At 34.2% G+C, this 18,932-nt stretch overlaps 1 long non-coding RNA gene across 1 annotated transcript in view; it reads left to right on the forward strand.

Annotated features, from left to right (window-relative positions):
• LOC309656122 overlaps nucleotides 1-18,932 on the forward strand; it is an 870,723-nt gene that overhangs the window by 768,501 nt on the left and 83,290 nt on the right. The window contains exon 3 of the long non-coding RNA XR_014261150.1: nucleotides 12,164-12,213. This is a non-coding gene — a long non-coding RNA (uncharacterized lncRNA). The remainder of the gene's footprint in view (nucleotides 1-12,163; nucleotides 12,214-18,932) is intronic.

An 18,932-nucleotide genomic window follows, 5' to 3' on the forward strand; every position in this document is an offset into this window, starting at 1 on the left:
CAAGGATCAATGAATATACTCTCCATTGTGCCCAGAAAAGTGTCAGGAGTTAAAGAGGAGTATGTCTAAATATGCTTTCAAAATAGTAGAGAATGGGAGTAGTTAATTGTGCATCCAACTTTAGTGAAGCAGGTAGAATCTTTAGAAATCTATTCATTCAACTAATACGTACTAAGTGCCTACAATGTGCATTCACTTTTTTTTTTAATTAATTAATTTTTATTGGAGTATAGTTTCTTTACAATGTTGTGTTAGCTTCTACTGCACAGCAAAATGAACTGGCCATACATATACATATCTCTCCTCCCTTTTGGATTTCCTTTCCATTTAGGTCACCACAGTGCACTAAGTAGAGTTCCCTGTGCTATACAGTATAATCCCATCAGTTGTCTATTTTATACATAGTATGAATAGTGTATATGTGTCAATCCCAATCTCCCAATTCCTCCCACCCCACATCTTTCCCCCTTAGAATCCATACATTTGTTCTGTACATCTGTGTCTCTATTTCTGCTTTGCAGATAAGGTCATCTATACCATTTTTCTAGATTCCACATATATGCATTAATATATGATATTTGTTTTACTTTTCCTGACCTACTTCACTCTGTATGACACTCTCTAGGTCCATCCACATCGCTACAAATGACCCAATTTTGTTCCCTTTTATGGCTGAGTAAAATTCCATTGTATATATGTACCACAACTTCTTTATCCATTCCTCTGTCGATGGACATTTACATTGCTTCCATGTCCTGGCTATTGTAAATAGTGCTGCAATGATCACTGGGGTGAATATGTCTTTTTGAATTATGGTTTTCTCTGGGTATATGCCCAGTAGTGGGATTACTGGGTCATATAGTAATTCTATTTATAGTTTTTTAAGGAACCTCCATACTGTTCTCCATAGTGGCAGTATCAGTTTACATTCCCACCAACAGTGTAAGAGGGTTCCCTTTTCTTCACACCCTCTCCAGCATTTATTGTTTGTGAATTTTTTGTGGATGGCCATTCTGACTGGTGTGAAGTGATACCTCATTCTAGTTTTGATTTGCATTTCTCTACTAATTAGTGGTGTTGAGCACTTTTTCATGTGTTTGTTGGCAATCTGTATATCTTCTTTGGAGAAATGTCTATTTAGGTCTTCCACCCATTTTTTGATTGAATTGTTTGTTTTTTTGATATTGAGCTTCATGATCTGCTTGTGTATTTTGGAGTTTAATCCTTTTTCAGTTGCTTCATTTGCAAATATTTTCTCCCATTCTGAGGGTTGTATTTTCGTCTCATTTATGGTTTTCTTTGCTGTGCAAAAGCTTTTAAGTTTCATTAGGTCCCATTTGTTTATTTTTGTTTTTATTTTCATTTCTCTAGGAGCTGGGTCAAAAAGGATCTTGCTGTGATTTATGTCAAAGAGTGTTCTTCCTATGTTTTCCTCTAAGAGTTTTATAGTGTCCGGCCTTACATGTAGGTCTTTAATCCATTTTGAGTTTATTTTTGTGTATGGTGTTAAGGAGTGTTCTGATTTCATTCTTTTACATGTAGCTGTCCAGTTTTCCCAACACCACTTATTGAAGAGGCTGTCTTTTCTCCTTTGTATTTTTTTGCCTCCTTTGTCATAGATTAGGTCACCATAGGTGTGTGGGTTTCTATCCTCTTGGCTTTCTATCCCATTCTTTTGATCTATATTTCTATTTTTGTGCCAGTACTTTACTGTCTTGATTATTGTAGCTTTGTAGTATAGTCTGAAGTCAAGGAGCCTGATTCCTCCAGCTCCATGTTTCTTTCTCAAAATTGCTTTGGCTATTCGGGGTCTTTTGTGTTTCCATACATATTGTGAAATTTTTTGTTCTAGTTCTGTGAAAAATGCCATTGGTAGTTTGCTAGGTATTGCATTGAATCTGTAGATTGCTTTGGGTAGTATAGTCATTTTCACAGTGTTGATTCTTCCAATCCAAGAACATAGTATATCTCTCCATCTGCTTGTGTCGACTTTGATTTCTTTCATCAGTACCTTATAGCTTTCTGCGTACAGGTTTTTTGCCTCCTTAGGTAGGTTTATTCCTAGGTATTTTATTCTTTACAATCATATTTCAAGAAACAAGAAAAATCCCAAATAAACTACGTAAAGTTACACCCAAAGCAACTGAAGAAGAACAAACAAAACAAAGTTAGTAGAAGGAAAGAAATCATAAAGAGCAGAGCAGGGCAGAAATAAATGAAATAGAAACGAAGAAAAGAAATCAATAAAACTAAAAGCTGGCTCTTTGAGAAGATAAAATTGATAAACCTTTATTCAGAGTCGTCATGTAAAAAAAGGGAGAGGACTCAAATCAATTAAATCAGAAATGAAAAAGGAGAAATTACAACTGACACCACAGAAATACTAGGGATCATAAGAGAGTACTACAAGCAACTATATGCCAATAAAATGGACAACATGGAACAAATGGACAAATTCTTAGAAAAGTACAACCTTCCAAGACTAAACCAGGAAGAAAGAGAAAATATGAGCAGACCAAACACAAGTAATGAAATTGAAATTGTGATTAAAAATCTTCCAACAAACAAAAGTCTAGGACCAGATGGCTTCACAGGTTAATTCTATCAAACATTTAGAGAAGAACTAACACCTATCATTCTCAGACTCTTCCAAGAAATTGCAGAGGGTGGAACACCCCCAAACTCATTCTACAAAGCCACCATCACCCTGATACCCAAACCAGACAAAGATATCACAAAAAAAAGAAGATTACAGGCCGATATCACTGATGAACATAGATGCAAAAATCCTCAACAAAATACTAGCAAACAGAATCCAACAACACATTAAAATGGTCATACACCATGATCAAGTGGGATTTATTCCAGGGATGCAAGGATTCTTCAATGTATGCAAAACAGTCAATGTGGTACACCATATTAACAAATTGAAGAATAAAAACCGTATGATCATCTCAATAGATGCAGAAAAATCTTTCAACAAAATTCAACATTGATTTATGATAAACACTCTACAGAAGGTGAGCACAGAGGGAACCTATCTCAACATAATAAAGGCCACATATGACAAACCCACAGCAAACATTATTCTCAGTGGTGAAAAACTGAAAGCATTTCCACTAAGATGAGGAACAAGACAGGGATGTCCACTCTCACCACTATTATTCAACCTAGTTTTGGAAGTCCTAGCCATGGCAATCAGAAAAGAAAAAGAAGTAAAAGGAATCCAAATTGGAAAAGAAATAAAACTGTTACTGTTTGCAGATGACATGATACTATACATAGAAAATCCTAAAGATGCTACCAGAAAATTATTCGAGCTAATCAATGACTTTTGCAGAGTTGCAGGGTACAAAATTAATACACAGAAATCTCTTGCATTCCTCTACACTAACAACAAAAGCTCAGAAAGAGAAATTAAGAAAACACTCCCATTTACTATTGTGCCATTCACTTTGATAAGTACAGGAATATAGTGGTGAACAAGGAAAATTCTGTTGCTGGTCTCATGAAAATTATAAGTATGTCAGCGAAAATATCTGTATCGTGAGTTTTCCTAGAGTCAAAGTTTATTTTAAAATTTTGTTTTATTAAAGCTTGATGGATTTTTTTTTATTTTACAGTGAGATTACATTATTAGATAGCTATGCTTTTTTGTGTGTTACCACTGCAGTACTTATAATAAAGAGCATAATCATCTTGTCCAAAGGAGGCTTATTGTGACTACTTACTGCCCTCTGCAACCACTACGTAGCTTCTCTGGAAACTCTCCACTGGTCATACCTGAATTAAAATCTGGAGATTTTAATTGAACTAATCCTGTAAGAAATATTGTGCTTTCTCTAAAGAAAGCAAAAAGACCTTCAGTTTTCCCTTGGTTTTTAATTCTTTTGACAGCAATTTTTCATTTCAATGAGACTATCTGGCCAGAGTGAAAGTCATTTGAGACTCCAACACTGACCAGGTCATCATCTAATTTTGTAGGCTAATTACATTTTAATTTCCATGCTCATTCAGTTTCTTTTCTAAGATGATTTAAAAACCTGTGACCTCATTTTCTCTGATATGCTGAGGTGTTATCAAATGTATAATAGATTCCTCCATCTCTTTGTAAAATACACTCATTTTTTTAGGGCTTATGATATATGGGTTTACATCTACTATTGATTACTGATACCTGATGACCTTTTGGACAATCTCCTGCATTTCTTGATGATTTTGGTCTTGGCTTCTCAATCTTATAGCCCACTCTAATTTCTCCAATCATGCTGGGGGATGTTGATGTCTTTATTGATAATCCTTCCAACAATCTGGCATTTTGGTTCCTTGACCTCTTCTTCTCTAACCACCATTTTGCCTAGCCTACCTCAACCACCCACTCCCATAGTCATGCTCCAGGACTTTTTTTTTTTTTTTTTTCCTTTTTCCCCTTCATATAAATTGCATTGTAAAACTGTACATGGGAAAAAAATTACTTTGTGTTCCTAACCCCGTTCTGGTGAGATAGAAAAGCCAGCATGTCACAGGTTAGAGCTGGTCCCTGATAGAACCAGACAGTTTGGTCATCAAAAACGTGAAGTTATAGAATAATTAATACAGAAATGTCTTCCTCTGATGATCTTATTACATTTTATTAGTCCAACAATTCCCACTCTGACTGTTCTTTGACCTCAAGAAGACTTTCAGCCCGCAGACCCAATTATTCTTTCCCTATTCATGATTTTTTTCCTTAGTTTCCTCTGTTTCTACCTAACATGCTATGACTTGTCTTTTAATTACCTTTTTGGTCATTACTATTAGCATTTGTCTATTTCTCCTTTTGTCATTTTTCTTGGGAAAATAAAACCAAACCAAAAACAATGTTTAAGCAAGCTGTTTTCTCTCTATGTCTATATTTAAGCAACTAAACCAGGCTGTAGAAAACCACCCAGCTGAGCATGCTGGTGACATCATTTATGAAATATAAACCATCTATATCCTAGGGGCACTAAATACAATTCAGTATTGAATACATTTCCTTAGTTAACTTGCTCCCCTCTTGTCTGCAATGCTGGGAGAATAGATCCAGAAAAACTAAAAAAAATTATGAGTTCCACATGGCAGACAAATACGTAGTAGAGAGGAACACAGAAAATAGGTGGGTGCTATTGCTGGTTAAAGGTTGTGTACGTTTATAATTTTGATAGTGCCTTCCAGATTATTTTCCCTAGAGGTGAAGCTATTTATATTCCCACCAGCAACTGATGACACTACTCATTTCCTCTACACTTGCCTCTGTTGGATGTTATGAACTCGTTTTGTGTTTCTGATGGGTATAAATGGGTATTTCATCCTTATTTTTATTTATATTTTTCTGAGTTATAGTGAGATGAATTGCCTATTAATATAATTTGTTCATCTTTCTATTGTCTTTTTTATTCCTTTTCAATTTTTCAATGATTTTTTCTGAAAACAATTATCAGATTATAAAAACAGTAAAAGCTTATACTGTTACATTTTATTTGGAAAATTAGTAAAGAAGCAGAAAAACTGCCTATAATTATATAACATGGAAATAAATACTTCAGTGTAATTCCTTCCCATCTTTATTACTAAAAATAAATGGTTTTTATGAAAAAAATTTATTGCAGTTGATGAACCTACATCATTATCTCTCAGAGTCCATAGTTTATATTAGGGTTCACTCCTGGTGTTTTTACATTCTATAGGTTTTGACAAATGTATAGTGACAAGTATCCACCATTATGAGATCATATAGAATAATTTTATTGTTCTAAAAATCCTCTGTTTTTCACCCATTCATCCCACCCTCCCCCCACCTGCTGGAAACCACTGATCTTTTTTTTATACTTTCCATAATTTTGCCTTTTCCAGAGTGTCATTAATTGGAATCATATAGTACGTAGTCTTTTCAGAATGGCCTTTATCATTTAGTAATGTGCATTTAAAGTTTCTCCAAGTTTTTCCATGGTTTGATGGTTAATCTCTTTTTAATGCTGAATAATATTCCACTGTCTGTATGTACCACAGTTTCTTAATCCTTTCAACCAAGTTCATCTTGGTTGTTTGCAACTATGTATAAAGCTGCTATAAAACATCCATGTGCAGGTTTTTGAGTGAACATAGTTTACAAATCATTTGTATAAATACAAAGGCATGATTTCTGGATCAAATGTTGAGTACATTTAGTTTAATAAATTGCCAAACTATCTTCCAAAGTGGCTGTACCACTTTACATTCTCAACAGCAGTAAATGAGAGTTCCTGTTGCTCCACATCCTCGCCAGCATTAGGTGGTACTAGTGTTATGAATTTTGGACATTCTAATAAATTTATTTGTCGGTATCTCATTGTTTTAATTTGCATTTCCCTGTTGATAAAGATGTGGAGCATTTTTCCTGTTCTTATTTGCCATTGTTTATCTCTTTAGTGAGGTATCTGTTCAGGTGTTTAGGCCATTTATTAATCACATTCTTTGTATTTTTGATTTTTAAGAGTTCTTTGTATTCACTTCACTTCTTCCCTCCATTCATTCATTCATTCACTCATTTATTCATTTATTCAGTGCCAAACTTCCCCTCCCTCCCTGGAGCTGATTTATATTGGCTGTAACTGCATTTGTGCTCGTGGGCTGTAATGAGGCTTTGCTGCTTGTTCTTGATGCGTGAACTCTGTCAAAATATTCCTAGCATTCCCAACCTGGAGCAGCAGAAAGTCAGGAAAAGACATTTATTGTTTGGATTGTAGACAGGATCCTAACAGCAGGGTGGTTTGTCATGCAAGGGAGAGACGAGGCCCAGGGTCCACAAGAAAAAGAAAAAAAAAAAAAAGAGTTCTTTGCACATATTGGGTAATAGTCCTTTATCATATATGTGTTTTGCAGATATTTTCTCCTGGTCTGTGGTTTGTTTTCTCATTATCTTGACAGTGTGTTTCCTAGAACAAAATTTAAAAAAAAAAATTTTTAATGAAGTCTAGCTTATAAGTTATTTCATAGACTGTATCCTTGGTGTTCTATCTAAAAAGTCATCACAATACTCAAGGTCATGTAGGTTTTCTCTGTTATCTTCTAGGAGTTTCATAGTTTTGCACATTATGTTTAGGTCTATAATCCATTTTGAGTTAATTTTTATGAAGGGCACAGGTCTCTGTCTAGATTCATTTTATTTTGAATGAAGATGTCCAGTTGTCCCAGCACCATTTATTGAAAAGTCTGTCTTTTCTCCATTGTATGGCCTTTGTTCCCTTGTCAAAGATTAACTGAACTATTTATGTGGCTGTATTTCTGGATGTAATTTTTTGGTTAAAGTTTCATTTCTTCTATTGGGTCTGCCTAAGTTTATGGACCTTTTATGTCTTTTGACCTTCCTAAATGTTCAGCTAATTCCTACTTATTCTTCATGTCTTAGATTAAATGTCAGATTGGATTATATGGCTGATGGTTCCTATAGTTTCTTTTTATATAATTTATTATAATTATAATTAATTTATTTCTTTAGAAAATTTGTGTCTTTTTTTTACTATTATCTGAGACTTTTTTCCTTCCAGTTTTATTGAAATATAATTGATTTACAGCACTGTATAAATTTAAGTTATATAGCATAATGATTTGACCTACGTCATGATGATTACCACAATAAATTTAGTGAGCATCCATCATCTCATATAGATAAAAAAAGAAAAAAAAGAAAAAAAATTTTTCTTTGTGACAAGAACTCTTAGGATTACTCTCTTAACAACTTTCATGTATAATACACAGTAGTGTTAATTATATTAATCATGTTGTACATTACATTCCTAGTACTTATTGTCTTCTAATTGGAAGTTTGTACATTTTAATCACCTTCATCCATTGTGTCACATTTTTAAAGTTCTTTAACTGGGGAATGCTATATAGATGTAAAGGAATACCCCTCAGCTATAAATACATGAACTACTGATACCTACAATAATGTCGATGAATCTCAAATGCGTTATGCTCAGTGAAAGAAGTCAGACTCAAAAGGCTACGTATTATATTAATGTATATGACGTTTTGGAAAAGGCAAAATCATAGGGACAAGAATCAGAACAGTGTCTATAAAAGATTAGGGTAATGGAGTTGTTGACTGAAAGGGGCACAGGAGAAATTTTGGAGGGTGAAGATTCTATTCTATTTGTTGATTACATGCATTTGTCAAAACTAGCAGAATTATACACGAGTAAATTATACCTTAAGGTATATGTATATTTATGAGAATTTTATTGTTTTGTCATAATTTTTTCAATGCAATATTGTTTTCTAATTCCTAGTCTACATTTTTTTTTTCTTGAATAGGTAAAACTTATAACTGGTCACTTTAACAATTCCCTTAGTAATTAAAAAAAATGTTATTAGACCCTCTTTGAGTCTCTGTATATGCAGTCCTATCACCAGCAAAAGGAGATAATTTTAGTTCTTCTTTTAAATTTTTTTTCTGCCAGATTTTCATTATCTGTTCTTTCTGCATTTTCTAGATACTACAAGAAATATTACATAGTAATAGTGATAGTAACATCCCTGTGTAGTTCCTGTTTCATTTAAAATTATTTAGTTTTTACTTGAAATAATGTGTGGTTGGTTTTTGATTAAACCATCTTTATTTTACATAAAGAATTTGTTTTAAAATATTTTACTTAAAACAGCATCATTTATATGGAATGTATGGGATATAGGAAATGCATTACAAGATTTTTAGCATAATTTTTTATAATTTTTATGATATTTTGCTACAGTGACTCATAGCTGTTTAAAGAAGATATTTGAGAAGAAAAAGAAAGTACTTTTAATTGTGTAAAATAATAACCAGTGAGAACTTTGTTAAAAATAAGGGGGAATTTATCATCCAGTAATATTTATGTTCTCACTACCTCCTTACTTCTTTAAAATAACCATTGAACCTCTGTGCTAGAGATGGCATCAAGCTCGTGTGTGTACTGTATAACAGTTTTAATTTGAACAATATTTGGAAGAGGTTATTTTTATCTCCAACTTCAAGTTCAGCACATTTTCCTCCCAGGGTATAACTTGTTGTACTCCAATAACAACAAGCATAACTGCTCGGCTTATGCTGAGTTTTGTCATACTGGCTAATTCAGTTTTTATACTTTCTGATTACTTGTATGGTTTATCACACTCCTCTGTTGATTATTCAATTATATAGTTTAATTATTAACAATAGACAGTTTACTCTGAGGAATTTAATGTTTCTTGTTCTATCAGATCCACCTGAATTTATAACATCTTCACAGTTGTCAATCTATTCATGTCACTCTGTCCAAATCTACTTGAACTTCTTATGAAATAGACTCCAATTCTTTAACTACAAGAAAGAAACATTCCTTAGTTTGGTTATATTCTTCCAAATATCAACTCTTTTTGATGTAAATTATGCCCCAGTGATAGATAAAATATGCTTAGAAGAAATTTTTTATTTAAAATATTTCTCATTAAGAGAAAAAAGAAATTGATATAAATTCTAGGCTATTTCAATAGACAATATATTTAAATCATAAAAATAATAAGCCTTGGAGCCAGACACATGTGACTATAAATCCTACTCACCATGTGAACAAAGTAAATAAGCTCAGTGAACCTCAGTTTCCACAATTGTAAACAGAGGTATTAAACATTGTTGTTATGATGAATAAGATAATTTATACAGCAAACTAAAAATTATTATTTACTTGGTTCACAGCAAAATAACAAATATAGAGGTAGTTGTTTTTATTAGTAGTAGTATTTTCTGTTTAAACAGGCAATGACATACTGAGTAAAGAGACATCCTGAATGTTCTTGGTAGATCTCCAGCATATATTTTAGTGAATAGTAAACATCTTCTCTCATCCTGTAAAATTAATCATTACCCTGATGGTGTCAACTTTAAGATTCTTGTCCACACCTTGCTTAAACTCATCTGAAATAAATCCATATCCAATGCCAATAAAACTGTCTGGTAATCTGTATACTGGAAATACAGGGACTTGAGCTATGTTAGTTAACAAACTTGGAAAAATTTAAGTACTTGAAGATACCTTCCCGTTAGCAATAGCAGTAATTAAGTTGATTGACATTAGACTAATGATATGGATACTATTTTTTACTGCCTTTTCACAGTACACTAATGTTATTTATAGAGCTCCATTTTAATATTTGGTTGAGTGCCAGGAAAATCGGTCTCAGCAAAATGAATCTATCCTTTGAATATTATTGCTAGGTCAGCATAAAACCATGTGATTAAATGTTCAAACTCAATTATTTTTGTAGCAGAACAAAAACTTAGTTTCAAGTGATAAGGTTTTGTTGTGGTTGGATCCATATGGAATAATACGGTAACATATCAAAGGAACTTCTAACATAGTGCAAAGAGCCATCACTAGACAATGTTATCATTGCAGAGGACTGTATGTGAAAAGGTGTGGGAGATTAGATTGAATATGCACTGATCTTAAGACATACACTGATATTATACTCTCATGTCTTTCATCTTTTCCACTCAAAAGCAAAGTACACAAAAAAGTAAATTCTATTCATTAAGGTTTATTCTGCCATTGAAAATAAAATAATGAAAGATCATTGACACATTTAACTTTATTTCATCTTAAACATTATCCATATACATTTATTTCTCTGGTCCTTGAAAACGAGCAAAAGATCAAAGAAGATTTGTGTAACTGGAGAATAATTGTTACTGGAAAAAGCCAACTTGAAGAGAAAAATGAAAATTGAAACTCAATATTATGGAAATATTTTTTGAACTGTTATAAAATTTAGATGGGAATATGAACTATAACTTAAAGAATATATCAAATACTTTTTTGGAAGTTTTGGTCATTTCATAAGTAAATATTTTTGTGTAATAAGGACTTTTGCCTCCCCAAGAAACCTCATTACAGCCAGGAGTCTGATACTGACAGGATAATGAGGACCCTATATTTATACACATTTTACACACATGCATTTCCCTTACATGAATGCAGAAACACAGTTTTTTAAATGTAGACAATAACATAATAATAAAAATAAAATTAAAATGTAAGTAACAGTCAATGAGCATTTAAATGCACCAGGCAATATTATAAGCACTTTGCACATGAAATAAGTGTCATTACAACCATTTTGCTAAATAGTTTGCTTACTTGCCCAAGCTTTCAGAGCTAAAAAGTAGTCAGCTGGGATTCATATCCATTTACATGACATTATGTATAGGTACAATACAATCAACAAATTCATGAGTTAAACAGGAATTTATTGTATATCACCTGTGTGACATGCACTTCTATGTCCTGAGATACACCAAAGAGGCAAAATCTCTGCTCTCCCGAGATTTACATTTTATTTGGGGATGGAAATATTAGACAAATATATATATATACATTATTGCCAGTTAGAGGTAAATGTTGTGAAGAAAATTAAAGTAACCCAAAGGATGGAGAATTGATGGTCTAAAATGAGCTCTGTGAGGAGGTGACATTTAAATAGAGACCTGAATGCTGTGTGGAATGACCAGAGTAGATACGTGGATCAAGGGAGTTCCAGCAGTGAGACGAGCAAGTCTACATGCTTAAGGTAGGCATATGGGTGACACAGTCAAGGAATAGCAAAATGACCAAGGCATGGATCACAGCAAGTAAGAGGAAGAGAAGTAGGAGAATTGAGGGTGATTGTAAGAGTGAGCTAGGGACCAGATGGTGTATGCCACAGGAGGAACTTGGTATTTTATTCTAAAGATGTAGAAAAGCAGTCAGAGGGTTGACACAAAGAGAGTGGCTCAATCTGATTTGTTTTATAAGGATGGCTCTGAGTTCTGTGTGGAGGATAGTCAGTAGAGCAAGAGTAGGATCAAGGCTTTTTCTACTTTCTGCATTGGTCATTGGAAAAGATGATAGGGGTTAAACTATGTGGTACCAGTGGTGGAAGCAAATCTGAATATATTGACTGATAGGCTGATTGGGCTCCTAATTAATGAACTTAAAGTGCTTATTTCTGAAAGAATTGCAGTTAAATGAATCTCCTATATTTTCAGTTTATTTATTTATTTTTTCTGTAGAACCAGATGCTACTATCCTTTGAAAAGCAGAGGCAACTGAATAAATGTCTGTTGAATAAATAAATGACAGAAATGTAACTCTTTTCTATTTCGTAGATCTATTTTCACATGCAGTGTTGAATAATTTATTACCACATCGTACTCTGGTAAGTTTAGCATGCTTCATAGCTTCAAAGTCTTTAAAAAATTTTTTTTACTGTAGTTATCTAAGTAATCCTAAAATGTGGCATGGAGTGTTGGGCTTAAAACTACATAATCTTTTCTTATGTAATTCTCTACTGAATATCATATCTTTTAAATATCACCGATACTAACCTTTATTGTTGTATACTGATCAAACACATTGCAGATAAATTGTTACATCAATTTTAACTTTCTTTATGAGATCTGGGATAAAGTACATAGAATTATAAAAAAAAAATTGTATTAAATGAAAATGGTTTCTAATGCTGCTATTATTTTTACCCTTTCATGTTTTTGAAGGAGAAATACTAATAACTTCATGTTCAATATATATATATATATATATATATAGGAAATGAATGAAAATAATGAAAAATACATTTTCTTAAGAGACTGTTAAATTGGCTTTGAAAACTGTACTGAACATACAGCTTTTTTGGTGCTTTCCCTCTTCCTTGTTATTCTGAGAACTGTTTTTTCTCTGAATCACAGAAGCCATTAGGTGTAAAGATGTAGAATTGTTGGTGAATATACTTTGTGCCATGTGGATAAAGGTGGCTTGCAGTGAAAGGGGAAAATGTAGAGGACATACATGCAGACTCTAAGGCAATAAACACAAATGAGCCTTCAGTGCTCAAGCCCTGAGAATGCTGTTGTAAGATTTTCTTAGACACCACAAGTATCTTATCAAGTCCCTTCTTAGCATGAGCTGGATTTGTAACTTAAATAATACAACTGTTTAAAAGACAAGGTCAAAAATACTTGGACTAAATGTGTGACTCCGCATTGTGAATACTTTAGCAAGAACAATTAAAAGGTTCTATAGTTTTGCTTAAAAACAATCTATATTTTCTATATTATTAATCTATAGATTATGTAATCATTTTTTATTGAGAAGTTCAGCTATCCCAAAACACTACAAATAAGCAAGGAATAGAAAACTATGTATATATGGTGATTCCCAAATTTATGTCTATAGGTCAGATCTTTCCACTTGAATTCATACTTACATAGCTCATGCTCATATACCCAATATCTCCACTTAAATATCTTAATAAATTTTGAAACTCAATGTATTCTTTTCTCGTTTAACATGTGTGATTCATCCTCAAATCCTGTTAGCTTGACCATCGCAACCTGCCCATGACCTGACCACCCCTCATCACCACCACTGCTATTTTCCTGCCACTACCATTTGTTTCACCAAAATGTTTCACTACCTTCTAAATCTGTCTTCCTACTTCTGCTGTTGTCCCTTTCAGGAAAGAATGGATATGTTAAGATGAAAATTAAATCATCTCACTCTGTAGTTAAAAAGCCTTTGATAACTTTCCGTCTCTTTTAGAGTAAAAGTCAAAAATCAGAGAGATGACCTACTAGATCCCGAAAGATGTGCTTCATCCTCAATCCCTTCTTTTCTCTGACCCATTTTTTACCATCTCTGAACTCTCCTCCTCCCTGTCAGTGGCAGCCACACTGTACTCTTTGCTGTGTCATGAGCACTGCTGGCAGCTCTCTCCCAGATAGCTGGACTTGCTGTTCCCATGGTCCAGGATGATCTTTACCTATATGGCCATGAGTCTTGCTTTCTCACCTCTGTAGTATCAGGGTCTAAATATTATTTGTAAACTGCTTTGGTTTTTTTTATAAATTTATTTTATTGATTTATTTTTGGCTGTGTTGGGTCTTTGTTGTTGCGCAGGGCCTTTCTCTTGTGGTGAGCAGGGGCTACTCTTCGTTGCGGTGCGCAGGCTTCTCATTGTGGTGGCTTCTCTAGTTGCACAGCACAGGCTCTAGGTGCATGGGCTTCAGTAGTTGTGGCACGTAGGCTCTAGAGCACAGGCTCAGTAGTTGTGGTGTACTGGCTTAGTTGCTCCACAGCATGTGGGATCTTCCCACACCAGGGCTCGAACCCGTGTCCCCTGCATCGGCAGGCGGATTCTTAACCACTGCACCACAAATAGGGAAGCCCTATTTGTAAACTCTTAAAAAGTATTTAAGAAGAAGATTTAACACATGGAATTGGTTTTACACGTGATGGGAGTGCTAAGAACCCACGGGTTACCAGCAGGAAGAAACCATCTAGCCCTGGGCAAGAGAGGGCGAGGAAAGAGGCAGTGTTATCAGAACTTATGTCCTGGAGTCAGCCAGAAGAATCCTGAACTACAGTTAGCCTATCCAGTGGGAGTTAGAGCCACAGAAGCAAGGCAGCTGCTGGAGGCACTGCCCAAAGCAGATTGTGGGGAAATGGGAAACATGATCTTCTTCCTTCCATCTACTCTTGATTTCTGCCCATTAGCCAGAACCAGCTAGTTACTACTAGCCTAGGTCAGAATCCCTGAAATACCAAGCAGACTAGGGGGAGACTGAGCAGTGGATCTGAGGACCAACTCTTTTTGCCTACCTTTATTTAGTTATTTTCTCAGATAACCCTCTTCAGTCTGGCCTTCTTTGAACTTTCCATCTAAAATTGTATCCCCTCCCCACCAAACATTCCCTATCCTTCTTTCTTAGGCAATTTTTCTCCATACTATTTAGCATCGTTAAATGTTATACATTTTATTTTTTAATATTTTTCATTGCCTGTTTCTCCCAATAGAATGTGAGCTTTTAAAGGTCTAAACATTTTCCTGTTTTATTCACTGTTGATTTCCCAGCACCTGGGACTGTTTCTGGCACATCATAATTGCTCATTAAATATCTGCAAATGAATGATTGAAGGTGTAAGTAAATGGACTTATGAAAGTGGTCTTGCACTGAAGAGCATACCTTGAACTGAAGAAGTTTCATTTAAGAGATGTTTAGGCCTTCACACAGGGCTAATTAATTTATACTTCAGGTGCAGTTTAAAGTGCTAGCTGAAATCATGTTTCTGCATATTGCAAATTCCAAGGAACCAGTTGGACGTACAAAAATGAAGCATCTCAGCAAACAGGCACACTCACAACCAAAATAAACAGCCAATGAGCCATCAATAAAGTATTAAAAAATATCAAAAACAAACGTAATAGTCCAGGTTCCATTAAAGTGAGGATAAATAGACCATCAATATCACTTAATGCATGACAACATTACTGTCCTCTATAAAATCTCATGATCATGTTGAAGCATCAAAAAAATTCATGAATAAAATATGGCAAAGTGTCTTCAAAAATTGCATGATTTTAGTCAGAAAACAAAATTTCAAGTTATGTCACAAGTTGTTTGACTTTGGGCAAGTTATTCAACTGCTTTGAAATTGAGGTTTTTCATACAAGCTTACTGCAAGGATTAAATGAAATAACATTGATCTTTTCAATTACCTAGCACACTGCCTAACACACTGAGAATGTCCTTTTAAGTCTCTTGAAATGCAATTAAATACATCCAAGTACAGTTGAATAAGTATGTAAATAAGAAAATTGCATTTAGATATGATTTTCAGTATTTTAAGTTAGATTGAAATAGAATCTGAAGTACAACTCAAATTTATTTAAGTTTGAGTTCAATTATTCCATTTCTGCCAAAATAGAAATGGAATAATTCTGGTATACGTCACCATCTAGGTATATTATTAATCATTTTTTGAAAACTTATGATTTTAGAATACTTTCTATAAAATTAAATTTAAAGTTAAATTAGTATTTGGCCTATAAATAGTCATAATGTCAAATGAAAATTCTCATTTTTTAATGTTTAATTTTCATGAATTTATAGTATAGTTCAGTTGCATCTTTTCTCTCAGTTTTTTGATATGCCTGATATAGACTTGATTAAAAAAAGAAAAATAATCACTCTTTATATCATGATGACCATTTCAACCTAATTGCCTGGAGCAAAATCAATCAGATGATTATGCATTATACTTTAAAGGTATGCACTTCAGGAATACACAATTCATTGGTCCATTTATTTTCTCCAAACTCAAACAATAAAAACATGAAGATGCAGTTTTAAGACATTAAAATTTTTCTTTGTGAAGACTTAAGTACATTTTCCATAGTATCTGATTTTATTATTTGGGATTCTATAACATTAACGTGTGAAATATAATTACCAACCCCTAGTAATTTACAGAAATATAGTGGAAATCACTCAAACACCATTGATTTTGGGGTTGATGTGATAAAGAATGTATACTTAAGAAAAGTTTAACTCTGCTATTAAAATTTAATCACAGAAGTGCATCAAAATACTGACCAAGAAATAGAAATAATGTGGGTAAAATGAACTGGAGTGATATTTTTCTTAGTATTAAATCTAAGTAGACATGATAAATAATTTCTATAGATGACAGTATTAGAGGTTAAAGAGGAGTTATGGAGGAATTGAACAGACATTGTTACACATACCTAGATAAATAGATAGATATTTTATGGTGGTAATTGTCCATTTATTTATTTTAAAAGTTTTACTGAGCTTATCCTACATACATAGCATTATGCTTTGTGGGAAACCCAAAAGAAAGAGAAATTTTATTTGCCTTTATAACTTACACAATAGTAGTGATAAAATATGCACCATAAGTGAGCTATACACTCAATCCCTGCCTACCCTACTCCACCCACATGCAAGTAATAATAAGTGTGTGTGTGTAGTTCTGTCCTACTTTTCTTCTAGAGAAGCAGGCTTAGGAGAATGGCAAGAATTTCCATTTACTAGTGAGACAAAGAAAGAAATAAGCTGTGCTCATGGTTTGGGATGCCCCTGGGTGCCTCATCCGTACCTGGCTTTAGCCTCCTTTCCCTAGACTATGTGCAGTGACCCAGCTAACAGGCCCAGAGCTGAGGTTTCTAGTTCTGAAGTTTTACTACCAGGGTGAGACAAGTCCTTATGTTAATCCACACACCAGCATGCTTCCCTGCCTTGATTGATTTCTGCTACTCATCAATAGATTTCAACCTGCCACTTAACCGATGCCACAGTATTCATCCTACTACAAAATGCTGAGAGAATTTAGTAGTGGAAGAGATTCTAGCAGGGCAGATCAGCTAACACTTTGTGGAAGAATTTACTATTGAACTTGGCTTTGATTAATATACAGGATTTTGGTAGACAAAGCCACAAAGGGAGTGCTTTCTAAACAAAGAACAGTGTTAATAAAAATGAATGAATGAATGAACAAATGCTAGCATCTGGAAAGTATATGTAATATTCAAAGAGTCATAAAAATTCTTGTCCCACTGGAGAGTAGGGTAGAAACTGAACTGCTTATATAGGAGAATGAATGTCAGATTCAGCCTACCACATATCAGGCCCCATTCCAGCTTTTCAGATTGAATACCCATACACTTTCTGTTTGTAATCACTCGGTTAGAAACAAGGAGTGAAACTGCTTACCATATCAAGAACCTTCTTCCTGAGACCAGTAATTTTCAGGAACACCTTTTCTAAATCTCAGTCTGAAATCATCAACCTTCACATCACACAGTCTCTTGCCATTCTCCAACTTCTCACTATTCTGGAACAGTTAGGTCCCCTATATGACTTGTTTGGCTTAGAACTCTCAAAGTCAGGGTTACTTTATCCCTATCCAGGAAACTAATCAGTAAACTGTGAGGAAACAGAAAAAAAAAAAATCTATCCAAGACAACTTCCTTGTTAATGTCAGCCCATTTTGAGGGCTCTGGTCTTGTTTCTGGCTTCTTCTGCCTTTTTTCAGAAAAAATGTCCGGAATGACCCCAACTCTAACACACCCTGCCATCACTGCTCTGCACTTAGAAAATGATATCCCAGTTATATTTCCAAGAATGAGCTCCCGCACAGCACTTCCAACACCTAAAATAGACTGCACTGAATATGCAAAATTTGTACTTGAAATTTGAACTAATAATTTTTGGTGACATGTTACAAAAGTAAGCGTGGCTAACTTAAACAGAAAAGATAATTTATTAGAAAGATTTGAGAGATATCACAGATTAACAACAACAAAATGTAAAGAATCAGGTTTGGGAGAAGGAAGAAACCAGTGGAGACAGAACATACCAGAATGCTGCTGTCACTTCTCTCTGTCCCTGGAGCCTTACACAGGCCTCTATGCTGGATACAGTAGATGTTGCTACTGCCACTGGGTGCAACTGCTGTTCAGCCCTCTGCCTTGAGTCTAATCACCCTGTCCATTTTTCTTTGCATTATTCATCAGACTCAAACTTCTACAAAGCAGAAAATGGTTAACAGTAGGTTATGCCCTCATCCTCAGTACTGAGTGAGAAATTGGATCCTACCTGTCACCAAGATATAGAAAATGGAGCATTCCTCCAAAATATAAGGGCTCAGATCCAGGACAAATGTCCACTAGGTCTACCTTTTGACTACTATCCAATATCCACATACATTTTTCTTCCACACATACATTTATAAAATTAAAATGCCCTAGAAATATTTGAATTCTTTACTTCATATTATGCCATATACTCTCAACTGTGTTTAGTATACACTACTCGTGAGTCTAGGTTTCCATAAAGTAGTAAGCAAACAATTTTAATTATTCCTCTATTTGTAAATGAGTATATCTAATGCAGAGTCACTGGTAAATGTACCCCTAAAAATTCATCCCATTCTAAAGTTATGTTCCATATACCTTTGGAATCTATTCTCAGATAAAATACCCAGATTTTTGCTGCTGGAGATTAGCAAAGTCCTGCAGTTCTTTTATGTGGCCTTGTCTTCCATGATTTGACTTTGCAGTTGGCCACATATAGG

Source organism: Balaenoptera physalus (genome assembly GCF_965194825.1).
Source record: "Balaenoptera physalus genome assembly, chromosome: 2".
NCBI classification, from domain to species: Eukaryota; Metazoa; Chordata; class Mammalia; order Artiodactyla; family Balaenopteridae; genus Balaenoptera; species Balaenoptera physalus.